The 14,353-nt window shown below is 39.8% G+C and overlaps 1 long non-coding RNA gene across 1 annotated transcript; it reads right to left on the reverse strand.

The window, feature by feature from the left end:
• Positions 1–5,055: 5,055 nt before the first annotated feature.
• Positions 5,056–11,068, reverse strand: LOC106043354 (uncharacterized). The gene is made up of 3 exons (XR_001211635.3): positions 10,116–11,068; positions 8,735–8,811; positions 5,056–7,727 (listed from the first exon to the last, which is right to left on the reverse strand). It is a non-coding gene; the product is annotated as an uncharacterized lncRNA (long non-coding RNA).
• Positions 11,069–14,353: the final 3,285 nt, after the last annotated feature.

Here is a 14,353-nt window from a genome sequence, read left to right on the forward strand (position 1 = left end):
CTAAAGGACTGTGACTTTTTAAACCAGATCTTTGCTGCTCTCTGCCAAATACTACAACCCTAAGATGTACCCACTAGATCAGAGATTAATTTATTACACATCATGCAGACGGTTTGCTGTTATGGGGGTTTTTCTGCTGTTGTTCCCCCCCACCCCACCTTTTTTTTTTTTTTTCTTAAAACCTATGCTTAAGCCACTTGTATTGATTTTTTCAAAGGTTAAACTACCTCTCGTGGATGTGTCCTAATGGAGCATTCGAGCTCAAAGAACAAGCTGTGTGACTCACCAGCTGTTAAGCAACCTCTAATGCACAGGATTCTGAGAACCGCAAAGAATATAGCACTACCTAAAGCTGTCTGGGAAGATCCTGATAATAAAAACTACGTTCTAACATTATTCCACTAGACAGATAAGTTGATTGGTGGGATAGCTGGCGTCTTTGGGGAAAAGGTGTTCCCACATAAGTGGAACATCAAACTAGAACATTCCTTTATCGTTCTGAAGGGGTTTCAGGGTAATTTATTCTAGTAGGAATACTCACTGGAAAATTATTGTAAAGCTTACTTATGTTATAAATGTTCAGAGGCAGGACTTATCTCTTCTCTGTGTTTGTACAGCACCTAGCACAAGAATGGTCAGCACCGATTAGCGTATTTCAATTATTTATACTAAAACTGACCTCTGTTGCTCTTATCATTCATTTTCTTCACTCATATTTTTAAATTCAGCCAGTCCTCCAGAGAGATGATGCTCTAATAGGAATACAAAAATCAACTTTAATTTTTATTGACAATAACTCAGAGCCTCAAGAAGTTGAACAATTCTGAAAAGCTCTTGACTGACACAAAATTAACTATCCTTCTGTGGAATCACAATGTAGAAGGTTACATTTGTATGAAGAACATATAAAATGCACGATGGTTTGATTTGCAATATTATAGGCTTAAAGATAGTCATGGCAGAGGCAGAATTTGGAAAGAAAGAGGAGACTGGGATCAAAGCTGAAAAGTGTTCATTCCAATATGTTTCAGCTTCGTGTGCCTCTATTGGAAGTGTTTCATGAAGATGATCTAGGTAAAAACTGCCTAAATAAATCATTTTAGTTAACCTGCCTATTCAGAAACGGACACTTTGTGAAGCAAGTTTCACCCATGTCCTTTGCTCCTTTGAAAAGATTATTATTCTAATGGTTTCAATGGGATCAACATTTTACACCTTGTCTCTTACAAGACCAACAGAACAGTGTAAGCAGGAATACGTTACATCTGAGTTTATTACTTTAAAAAATGCTCTGTTATTGATGTTTTTCAGTTGTTTTAAATTAAGATAAATGTCTGAAATACAATGGCATTGTTTGAACTCCATTCAGTTCAATATAAGTAGATTTTAAACAGGAAACTGATGGTTCTTTTCAATGTGAAACTCTGTATTAGAACCAAATGTAGCTCTTTAATCTCATTCGGTACATATACTAAAGTCATTATTACTTTATGAAACCTTTTTAAAGATTTATATATTCCATTGACTTGGACTTATATGGCAACTGCTTTTTCTTTTAGGTTTAAAATTAAAACAGGAAAAAAAATCTTCCACATTCTCAGAAATGTTTTATTTCTTTCTTGGCACAGAGAGCTGTTAAATGAAGTAATTTTCTCCATTGTGGAGCAAAGCTACAGCTACTTGTATGTCAGTCAAAATATACTTTACCCAGAAAACTCATAGCTGCTTTGTTACAGTAAAACTGAGGTTAGTCTCATTGTTCCAGTCACACAGTCACCAGATATAACCTTTGAAAGGGAAAAATAAAGCGCATACTGTTGCTGCTAACTAGATTCTCTTACTCATTCTGAGATGTCTGGCAATGCACTGGAACTGAGTGTGGAGTAATGTGGTTGTCACAGCCCAAAGAGAGGGTCAAATCCAGCCAGCTGAGGGTAAGCATTTCATGATATCTGAGCGAGGAAAACTATGCAAGAATTTTAATACATATAGTGCCTGAAGTAGGTTTTAGTCAAGGCTACAGATTATTACATGGGAAGCAACAATAATAAAGGCATTAGCCATCTGATCACTCAGAACCATGTTTTGATTTTCCAAGAAAGCCGTAATGTCATGTAAAAGCTAAACAAATATTCCTAGAGGTATGAAGTAAATCAAAGGAAAAATATATCATAATAAAATCCAATGGAGAGAGAAACCTCACGGGCATATTGTTTGAATATTTGTTTCTGTTTCAGTTAACTGATTGCCTGTGTTACTACTACTAAAGACTGCACAGACCTCAAGCAAGATCATATCACTCTCATGCTGGGTAACTCATAAACAAAGAGATGCCTTGCTCTAAGGGATGAACAGGGAAATAACAAACAAACAATCAAAAACAATGGCTGACAGATGAAGCAGAAGCACTGTTACCTCCATTTGCTCAAATAAGAAAGGGAGACATGGAGGAGTGAAGTGACTTGCATAAAATTACAGCTGATGTTTGAAAGCAGACCTGCCTCAGTCCAGTTAAATGCCTTGTCCAGAAACCATAATTTTTCCGGCTTTTCACTTTTGTTTTTCTCAAGTGATTATGTACCGTTTAAATTTAGTTATGGCCAAGTGGACTCCCAGGTCTGTTGGCTTATCTGGGAAGAAGCGAAAGAAATGGCAAAAGTTAAACCATACAGAGACCCCCTCAGCCAATAACCAGATCTGGGTCAGTGAAGGTGTAACAGGGTCAGGTGCTTTCCTGGCACCATTCATAGTTAGTTGAGGGATTTTGATGGAAAGGTGCTTTCTAGAGAGCAAGTGTGGGCAGCGGGGTCAGAGAGATCACAATGGGGAAGCCAGAGCAAGAACTTCTGCACAAACGCTGGTGCTGGCTCACTGTGACAGGAGAAGGCTCTACGCTCCCTGGAGAGGCAAAGAAAAAGCAGCATTTCTAACAGAGAAACTGAAAACACAATAGAACTGATTCTGGTCTCTTACTTGGGTGGCTTCCTTTCACTTCAAATAGTGCAAATAATGAGGTTTAAACACCAGTTTCAAAGCTCATCTGTAAATTAATAGACAGACATAGATTATTGCTCTTACAGAATTCATTCCCGTCCAGTACAGCTGATGAACCCTCTTTCACAGAGACCAGTCTGCTGTTTCTGTGATCAGTTCAGATCAGCAAGTTTTCTTTCAGAGGCAAATTCTGCAAGCTTTACTATGTCAATTTGACTCCAAGAAATAAGCAGAAGAGCTCCACTGGAGCAAGGCACTACTCAGCAAATGAGTGGAAGAAGTTGTCTCCCGTATGACTCAGCTATTGTTGTCGGAAATCACTATATTCTTCCAGGAGGAGAAGACAATTTGCAAGCCAATACCACCCTGTACTATGAAAACACATGGCCAAGTCCTGCTCTACCAATTCCTCGCCCTGCAGCTTTCTCTTGTGATGTGAAGATGACAAAAGCAAGGGCAGTCACCAGAAAGGTTCCCCGAATTTCACCTAACCAAGAAAAAAGACGGACACCTCCAAACAGTTGTCTTCTTTCCAAAGATTTCCCCTTTTCCTTTATAGCTTCGAGCAAGAGCAGCTATGTGATAAACAGAAAGGCAGGTAATCCTTCCCATGAGGAATCACAAGGAGAAACCTCTCTTGCAGTCACTGCTTAAAAAAAAAAAGTGTTAAATATCTTTTAACAAATCTACATATGGAACAGTTTGACCAAAGCTGCGGTAACAGATCACAAAGCCAGCTGCTCAGAGTTACTCCTATCTGTAATGAAGCATGAACAACGCAGAAAGCATGTCAGAAGTAATTCTAGAATAACAGCTTTCCACATGGACTTCACCATCCCTGGCTGCAGCAGTAGGTGACCATAGTGCTCACACCCTCCTTCAAATCCTGACTGACAGAGCACTGAAGGCAGAAACCACAGAGAAATGTGACCTCAGAGTCACACTCTGGAGGTTTTAAAATCCTGCATCAATATTTCTGGCTTCTCAATTTGTTCTAAATTATGTTAAAGTATGCCTGATACTGGTTCCAGGCTTGAAGGGAGTGACAAGCTGCAGTCAAACAAGTACCTTTGATGGACCAGACCCTGGAGAGCCATCATTCAAGTGAAAGTGAATTATATCAATGAAACCAAAGAAGAGTCACTCTGACCCTGTAAGTATGCCAGCTTCCTTCTATCAGGCCCCGGTCCACAAATATTTGCGTGACCATCACTTTCCCATTAGCATTTAACTCACGAGGTTCATTTGGTTGCCTTGTTACCATATGTATGTTGCAGCATTAACTATTAGCGGGAAATACAGCTGAAGAGTGTGAGGGCAGGGATGGAGAAAAGGGCAGCATGAACGTGTAAGGTGGAGAAAGGAAGTGGGGAGAAGGAGGAGCCCCTTTCAGACTCACTTCAGATCCAGAGGTTTCTGGGAGGAGGCACAGGGTAGGGACAGAGCTGGCTGAAGGAAGCTTTTAATGTCAGTATGGAAGTCAGCAGAGATTTTTACAGCTGGTTCCAGGGAACAAAACCAACTTTAACACAAACTCAGATATTAACGTACCATTTCAGGTGAGATCATTCTTCTCCAGCTTGTTGTGCTGAAAACATCTGCAGTTTTCTTTTCAGAATTAACTTGTGTACTGTTATGTAAAAAAAAAAAAAAAGAGAGAGAACCCCAAACCAATCACTTGCCCACAATTAAGTTGTAAGTGCAATTTGAGGCTCTCCACACATAGCCACAATCACTCCACACCCCTCACATGCACTTCCAGTACCTGCCAGGCTGCCACTCAGCATGCAGAATGCCTGCCCTGCTCAGCCTGGGGCTGCTGGGATCCTGCACCTTGGAAAACTGAGTCTCAGGGAGATGTGAGGGCAACCTGAGGAGAAATTAAATCTGTTTTATGGTATCACACAATGTTGTGACCACTGGACGGAAAACACTGAGCTGATGTAAATTTGCCTTTGCAAATTTATTTTAAAGTGTCTAATGGGGTAACTCTGTACTGGAAAACTTTATGCCAGATCAGCTTCTAACCTCGTCTGGCTCACTGTCAGCCATCCTCCCACTGCAAGCATAAAGCTAATCTGAAAACATAAAGCTGCATAAACTTTGCATCATTCATCCTAGCTAATTTGACAGGAGTGTGATTGTGCAGTGTCTCTTGATTCAGATCAAATTTATATTACCAGGTGATAACCTGCACTGTGAACAGCCCCTTATTAATGATCAGGGCATTTGTGAAAATATAACCTCGCCATGTCCCAGTGTTGCTTCACATCCATTCTCTTCAAAAACAAAAGCAAATTTTCTGCTAAAAGAGAAAAAGAAAAACAAACTTACATCGTGGAAATTGCCTATTTGTGTGCCATCTAGAGCATTGACTGATTTGATAGGAAATTTCCTCTTAATTCTGATAACCAAGCAGCTTTCAGAGGGCACTGCTAGGGTTTCTCAGTGTAGTCACCACGTTGCTGTGAATTCGCTATAAAAGGCCCTTTCCCTATCTCTGCCAGACACTTGGTTTTCCCTCTGTGCTGCTTTCTCAGAATACCTGCAGTTTTCCTGTTTTGCAATGTCTGTTAAATTTGTGCTTCTAAAGGAAGCCTCCCCCTTTCGCATTTGTATGAAGAAGAGTCTTTCCAGACTGGTTTCTACTAGTCGGTTTTCCCTCAAAATTAAACTATTTGAATTTAAAACATTTAGCAGCACCTGTACATAGGAACTAGCAGATGACCCAGGAGATTGCAAATGCTCGTTTTCCTGAAATAAACCGCTGTGTGGAACTTCTTGATTCAGAACCTTTATTTACCTATTTGTCTTCCCGATCTTTCACTTCTTGCTTTACGTGTGCTATCGCTCTACATGCTCAGATACCTGCTTGCCTTAAGGAAGCTCCATGGTTATCTGTGCCTAGGCCTTTCCTCTCCAGTGTTATTTGCTGTTTCCCATTGAAATCTCTAACTCCTGGCTTTCTGTTGTTTAAGTAACATAGCAAAGGAGGAGAAATCCCTTCAGCCCCTTTCGTCCCGCACACACTCCAGTCTGGTCTCTGAGGGCTGTAGCAATATGCTATTTACATCTCCAGTCTTCAAGTAGAATGCTTCAAAAGGATGTGTAGTGGGCTGCAGCTTGGAGCCAGTTTCTCCCAGATGGCTCTTTAAATCAGCTCTCTCTCTCAGTCAAGATTAACACCAAAACCTTGCAGGGTAACACAACCTGAAGCAAAACTCTCACACTGAACCATCCTTTCACCCCTGGGCATCCCTACCGGGTGGTAGCTGTTTTGAAAGCTCCTCCCCACTATGCAAAACAAGTCAAGCTTATTCTCCCTTCTCCAGGACAGGTGTGCACGCACATCATCCCCTCCTGCTAGGGTCTCTCCTGGACCAAGGGCAGAGACAGCCCGTGTATTACCTTCCTGCCAGAACACAGCTGGAGTGGCTGTGTGAAATGAAGGGCCTTGTACACCCTGCTGCAAGAGCCAGGGCTTTAGGACAGTGCTGGGCAGGGTCATTTTCAGATGCCAGAGCAATCTTCTCTCTTCCATTTCCGAGGGCTCTCTCAGCTACAGGAGCTAGGAAACAGAGCAGCCAGACCTCCAGCACTATGAGGCCAACAGACACTACCGTAATATGTTATTTTTATTTCTTCCAAAAATCAGTTCATTTAAGAGGGTCTTAAGTAGCAAAAGACAAAATAAGGCAGGTATAAAAATGCAACAATTGAGAACGGACAAGTTTTTGTTCCACAGAAATGAGAAAAAAAAATGTTAGGTTATTCAGTAAGGTCTGTAAATATAAAGGTTTTGCCATATTTCAGCAAATAAGGCAAAAAGAAAGGTCATTGAGTCTTCATGTTAGCAGTTTTAATTTAGAAAAGCAGAAAAGATCATCTAGAAAAAAAAATCATACAAATAAACGGGTTGGAAACATCAGTTTCCAAAAGCAAGTCCTGTACCACTCCATGGCTTTCCATAGTGACACAAGAGAACAAAAAAAGCAAGACAACATGAAAAAGGTATGACTGATCATTTCAAAGTCCAGGCAAATACCCCAAGATAGTGAAGAGGAAATTAATAGATAACTAAGTTTTTAGTAAGTTCATCAGTGTAAGACCTGCCACAGCCTAATGAAAAGAGGAGATGCTGGGAGACAGCTTGGCTTCTGCAACAGAACAACAAAATCCAGTAATATGCTGAAATGAAAACTTACACCCACCAGCAAGAGCAAAAACAGGTTCTAAGTGCTTGAAAGAAAGGAGCAAACGGAAAAAAAAAAAAAAAAAAAGAGAGAGGAGAGAGAGAGAAAAAATAATTTAAATAGCAGTGTATCACACTAAAGAGAAACAAAAAGAATCTGGAGGAGCTTCTTCAAAGGTCACAAATCCACTCTCTTCCAGCTCTTGATGTTACGTCCAGAGACTTTGCAACAGGAAAAGCATGTTCCTGACTGGAGACAACACACATTCCCCAAGTTACCTGCTACAGAGAACATATCTGCTCTGTGAAGCCTTACTACGAGATCATACAGGCAAAGAAGTATTTACCTGCCTTATAGGCAGCAAACGTACACGACAGTGAAGTCCTGAGTTCACTGAGGTCAGTAACAAAGCTCACGTTGACTCGGGCAGCTTAGTGTTCACCAGGACTTTTAAAATTCTGAATGCTTCAGTGCATCATGAAAATCCTCACCATCTCTTCACAATTCATCTGCTGCTGCTTGTCTGTAAACTACTATGACCTGAAAGGTGAGAGGTAGGAGGGAAGTCAGATAAAAAAATACAGGAGCTTTCTACATGACTCTCTGCTAAATTAAAGTGTTACCTGGGAAAACTAAAGAAAAGAATTTTGCGATTGCTACCTGATAGGAATGGTAATCCAACATGACAGTATATCTAAAAGTCAATAAATAGAGTCTGCTAGTAAATATTATTAAAAATCACATAAGTCAAGTTGCTCGACTTTTCAATAACCCAGCATGCAAGATATGCTCATTTTGCACAAATTGTCATGCAGTTTTCCAGACATATAGAAGAGCCTCTCTGGTACACTGCAGATGTTGGTATGCAGTAGCTGCTGTTGACATCAGGAAAGCAATCCTAGAGTGATTGGTATGTCTCCTAATACAATGCCGTGTAGCTATTCAGCTACTGGAATTCAGTTTTATGTGATTCAATCAGCCCTAACAAGAAGAAATAGTAACACATTACGCAAAGTTCTGAGAGACTAACAAATCAAAATGCTGCTTTATTGCAGCTGCCATTGGTCTAGCCACTGCACTTTTCTTATTGGTGTTGTATTTCTGTCCCAGTACAGAGAAATTATTGTTGAATGCTAGGGATTAGCCATGCTTGCTAATTCCACAGCGTCTAACATAAGATGCTTCACACTTCTATTATGCTCTCCAATGCAAAATTTTAAGCACACTTTTAGCTGAGGCTAAGTTGTCTTCCCAGTACCCTCGTACAACATGCTGAGACTATTTCCCAGTTTAATAAGTGACTAAATTGAGAGGAGAGAGATGGTAATTTACTCACATCACATGGCATAGCTGCTAGCCCAACTCTAACTCTGATCTGTGTGTGTCCCATATGACCATAAGAAGTGGTTTTGCTTGGTATAATATTCTTGGAAATATTGGGAATGCCTTCAGGATCATTTTTTGGCAGTTACACCATTAACACACTTTGGCAGTTACCCCATTAACACACTTCGAGCTGTCTGCTGCTCCAAGAATGGCTGACCCACCTGTCAGAAGCGAACAAAACTGCCCTTCACCACCCTGAAGAAATGCCACACATCTTGGTATTTCTGATTGCTTGACACTGTTGAAATAAAAGACATTTTTTGCTGTAGATATTGCTGTGGCATATCTCATCAAAGATACTATTCAAGCCATCGAGCTAAGCTGGTCAGATCCAGCTTTCATTTACAGCAGCGTAGGGCTAAGAACAACTCCTATCACTTGTGTGAATTTGCTCTGCTTTCAGAGATCCCCCCTCTGAGGAATCTGACCAAACAGGTCTGCTTTTCTCTCAAATACACTGGCTTCAGATATGCGCAATTACAGTCATGTCAGCGGTGTGAACTGTGATTTATGCTTGGCTGAGATCAAAATTAGATCCAGCCCACTTATAAGGAGAAAAGAAAAATTTAACAGTGAAACACAAGGGTCAACTCCGCTCTCACAAAGCATGGGTCTCACAAATCTCCATTTATTAGTAAGAAACATAAACACCGTGCATTTAGAGTGCTATCTGGAAGATTCACCAGTTTTTCTGATTTGCTGTCATTTTACCACCACTACATCAATTGTTATCTTAGCCTCAGATGTCAAGTCTTTCTGAGCCTCTTGGCTAGTTTCATGAAAGAGATAATGAATTCTTACTTATTGCTGGTGCAATTTTAGCAAATACATTGTCATTCCAATCTATAATGTAGCTACCTTCCAGAACTGACACAGGGTTCTCATGATTACTGAGTTTTGATGTTTACAAAAAATTAGGGCTTAGATTGTAAACGGATACTAGCTACATATTTCTGCATAGCAATAGAGTAATCATCTCTCAAATAATTCTCTCCATTTCTAGAGTGCTTTAAGCGCTCTGAATCATGCAAAAACATGAGGCTCAGCAAGAGGAGAGGTGATACCGGGAGCAGAGGAGATTACAGAGGGTATCTTTAGTGTGGGTTGGTCCCACAACTACAGGAAGTTCACTGACTCCAGGGAAATAGCTGTTGGCAATCAGCAAGACATAGGATATCTGCAATTCTATTTCTACGTGAATGCCACCGCTCTGATCACAGTAGAGAGAAAGGGTGGGTATTTTAACTTCTTCGCAGGTCTGGAAGATTCCTCTAAATGATTTTACCAGGGCTGAGACAGTGTTACTAGAGGGTCCTGGAGATGCTCAGACCAACCATAGGGAGCTGCACTACAGCAGGCAGTGAACTCCTTCCTCCACAGAACCAAGCTAGCGGCTGCCAGATGAACTCAGATGGCAATAAAGAGGTGCAGGAAAACTGCGTCCCCTCAGACCAGGCTGTGAGCAAGGGGTCTGGGTCTCAGCGGGCCAGGCACAGAGATCGCTAGCGTGGCTCTGACCCTAATGCCTGACACAGAGCTCACCTCAAAGTCAGGCAGCAGCTGGGAGGCAGCAGGCTCTGGTAATTCCCATCAAACACTTTCCAATCTTCTTTCTACAGGCTGAGCAAGGACTTGTTTTACCTTCTGGAGGATGCGGTTGGAAATGACAAAGAACACTAAGAAGCTGCAATGACATATGAAGCATTATGGACTAACGCAAGTTCCAGGAAAGTCAACAGGACAAAGCTCTGATACACGGAAACCCTAAATTTGGTTACATTTTTTCATATGAAAAGAGGTTAGATATTTTTTTCCCCTCTACAAATTAAGTAAAGGATATTCACTGTGCTGCTGTTGATTTAGGGGGAACAGATGAAATCTGCAGGGATCACAGTCTGAAGACATAGTTGTGTTATCACTGTAATTAAGAGCTGTACTATAAAGGAACTGATAACAGACGTACAGCATGAACTACTGTCAGCTGAAAACTGGCCTCTGCGATTTGGGGTTCAGAATCGTAACCTTTTACTTCTGGAAGGAAAAGAGAACAAACGTCATTTTGGTGCTTTCACATCTTTTTGCTCTCTATTTAGAAAAGTAACAGCCAGCATCTTAAAAAAAAAAACTAATTTTACCAGCGCTTAGCCTTGAATATATGCCAGCAGTAGCTGATACTTTAAAAGAGGGAAAACTTTTAAAAAGGCAATAATGCATGAAGTGAAATGCACACAAAGAAAGAGGATCTTAAACAATACTAAAAATAAATGTAGCTTTAAAAGATCCCTTAAAAACAGCTGTTGACGTTAGAGATTTAATTAAAATGTAATTAGTTATACATTCTCCTTTGAAATGAACAAGCATATTACAGCTTTCATCTACAATGAATTCTCTTTTACATTCATACCTTGCTTTTGCCTGTAAAAAAAAAGGCAAGATTTTACAGGAAACGTTATAAAGATAGGATAGTTCTACCTAAAATTTTACAATCAAAGAAAACATAAAATGATTTTTTTACATACCGATACAAAACCATATTCATTGTGCATGCGGTGTTCGTGAGATACTTCATAAGTGTTCCTAAATGCACAAAATAGAAGAAAAGAGACATAAATGGATGAGGGATGGTACTTGCAATTAGTACTTTAACGTCTGGAGAAGGATTCTGAAATAGGTCACTAAAGACTAAATCGATCTGACTCCTTAAGTGTAATTTACCTGAAAGAGAAATGCACCTTATGCTACTCACCCTGCATGGATTTGTACAGGCAACATGCAACCAAGGGCTTTCCCTGGGGCTAATACTTTATGGAAGCACCATTGACCTGGTTTTCTATGGAAACTACACGGATGTTTTCAATTCCACCGTGGAACAGTAGCCTCGGTCATAGCCATCAAACTCCACATTAGACATTCATGCAGCATTAGGCATCCTGTAGCTGCCAAGGGCCACACAATGAGACATTGTCTGACCCAAAAGTCATATAATTAGGCTTATGGGAACAACACCAGTGGATAGTGCATTAAGCATATCCTAATTTTGGATAGGCCATTCTTTGCCTGTCTGACTACCAGTTAGCTGGGGAAGAAGTGAAGCCTGCTATTAGCGACAGACAACTTCACTGCAAAGCCACAGTGGTGATGAAAGGGCCGTTTGACTTGAAAAATCACCACTGGGGAAAGGAAAGGCAGCCGTATAACAGAGACATACTTGCAGACAAACAGAAGACCCTACTTAAAACTTTTTTTTTTTTTTTAATTTATTTTTACAGAGTGGGTGACCCTAAATTCTAGAAACCATCTCTTCAGCTAGAGTTATGTCGTTTTGCTGCTCTGGCTCAGTAATGGTCCAGCATCCATCCAGCCTAATAGCAAAACATTGTTGAGGCAGCAGTCAGCAGGCTGAACACAGAGCTTATGGCTGAGTGAGAAGTGTGAAATTCCTCTCATTAACAGAGCTGCACATTTGTGCATAGACTCTCCCTTTAAAAGGTTGACTTCCTGCACAGCCAAGAAAGAGCTTTCCAAGAACCATGTGACTCCAAAGACTGAGGACAATTTCTGCTGGAGTGAGCTTTTAATTCAAATTACTCATAGAAAGTTACATTTTTGTGGCCTGAAAACATCTTAAACTGCGTCAAACATAAAGTAGTTTCATAATTGCATGTGATTGATTTATTTATTTTTTTTAAGAAATGACATAAGGAGAAAGAAATAAGAATGTTTGTGAAGCTTAAAACCTCCCTCTTGCACTTGTGCAACAATTGCAAATAATTCCAAAACAATATCTTGTGACTTACATTTTCAACAACAAAAAGCATTGTGTCATTTAGGAATGTGATTGGTCTCTGGAAAGAAACACATGCAGCAACTGCATTCACCTTATTGCCTGCCGTACATTCAACATTATGAAAACGTAGGTATAGATTCCATATTATTTAATTAAAACAAAGCTCATACACATTCCACTGTTTCCAGCTATTCTTACCATTTTAAAATACATGGTCTAAGACCTGCACAGCTGTAACCGTATCTTTATGCAAACAGCAACATAGACATGAGTGGTAAGAATAGATCTTACTATCCATACAAATTACGAACAATTTCACAACATCGACTCCCTTGCAATTCTTTATGAAGGAAGAAATCATTCCTCTCTTTCTCCTTCATGCAAGAAAAGCTCTATTCAGTAATATCCACTCACATCCATAGGGATACTATATCAGTTCTATATGTTTCTCTATAATGCTAACATTTTCACCTCCATTATAAAAGAGCATCAGATTTTCAAGGATTAGTGATGCTATTCCAATGGAGGCAAGAAAATTGCTATCCAAAGTTGCCTTTCCATAACCACAGCAAAGCCTATCAGGCCTACATGTGTAAGACTGTAATCACATATTCCTCCTTCATCCCACCCACCGCACCTGTAAGTGCCATGGAAAGAAGAGAGATTCTTACACTCAGTGCATAAGATTGTTCCTTTAACATGTGAAAACAGAAATGAGAGAGAGAGAGAGAGTGAACCACAGATTTCAAATATAATCCAGTTCTGTTTGTTTGCTCTAGACCAATATGATTACCACATGCTGGCTACTATGAGCTGATTAATTAGGAAGTATCAGTAACAATATTTTGTACTTACATCAGAATTTCCACCTCAGGATACTTCAATAATGTCAATTAATTAATCTTCACAATGCTGCCTTTAAGTAGGTGTCATTAGTTCATTCACAGATGGAAATACTGAAGCATATAAAAGGTGAAATTAATTAGCTGAGATGATACAATGACTCTGTAGCAGAACTAAAGATCCTGAAAAACACTCCTTTTTTTCTAACTCTTAAAGTGGCACAAGTTACTTGCCCATTGCAGCTAAATAGTGGAAACGATTTCCAAATGTGCAACAGAAACTTTTGTGACTCTAGCAAAAACACTATTTATGGGTCATGCTCTCGTTGAAATCTTCTTTTGATTAAAATAGCTTCTACTGTTTAGTACAACCATCAAAATATAAAGAACATCAAAACCAAATAAAACCTGCCACTAGATCCACAATGAACTGGGGCATTGCCACTACTTTCTCAGGTTTAAATTAAGGCTCTTTTGTAGAGGGTAGAAGTGAATAAAACATAAAGACAAAGGACAAAACAAGAGACAGCAGACTATTCAGCCATTCATGACAGTCAAATTTACAAGGCAATTGCCATTCATACTAATGTAAAGTGGGCCAACCAATTCTGCCTGATATGAAAGGCAGAAGAGCCCTTATACATGAAAGGAAAAAGCACTTTACTGTATTTTACATCCATCACAAGTGGAAAAACAGTAATGAGGAATATCAAAAATCTCTTTTTTTCTCTCCATTTAAAACTAACAAGGCCACTTCTCAGTGCAATCTTACAAAAGTCTATAAATGTCTGGAGACAGCTAATCAATCACACGTACTGCTACAGGTATAAGGTGCATTTAGTATGAATGTATTTAACTGACTGATTTTTTCACTAATAATCAACATATTAGCGGAAGGCTATAACTAGTTATAAAAGAAATAACAATAACCTTCCTAGCAAACAACAACAACAACAACAACAAAAATAAAAATAAAACAACAAACCCACATTAGGGAGAAATATTATCTGTGCACCTTTGATAACATTCTATATGTAAAGGAGCCTTATTGGCCAGAGTTCAGTTCATGGGGAGACCAAATTCTGATCAAATGGAAGTTCTGCTGGTGGTTTCATGGAGGCGAAAACTCAGAAGAATGAAGTCCAGAATGG

This window comes from Anser cygnoides, chromosome 11, assembly GCF_040182565.1.
Source record: "Anser cygnoides isolate HZ-2024a breed goose chromosome 11, Taihu_goose_T2T_genome, whole genome shotgun sequence".
NCBI classification, from domain to species: domain Eukaryota; kingdom Metazoa; phylum Chordata; class Aves; order Anseriformes; family Anatidae; genus Anser; species Anser cygnoides.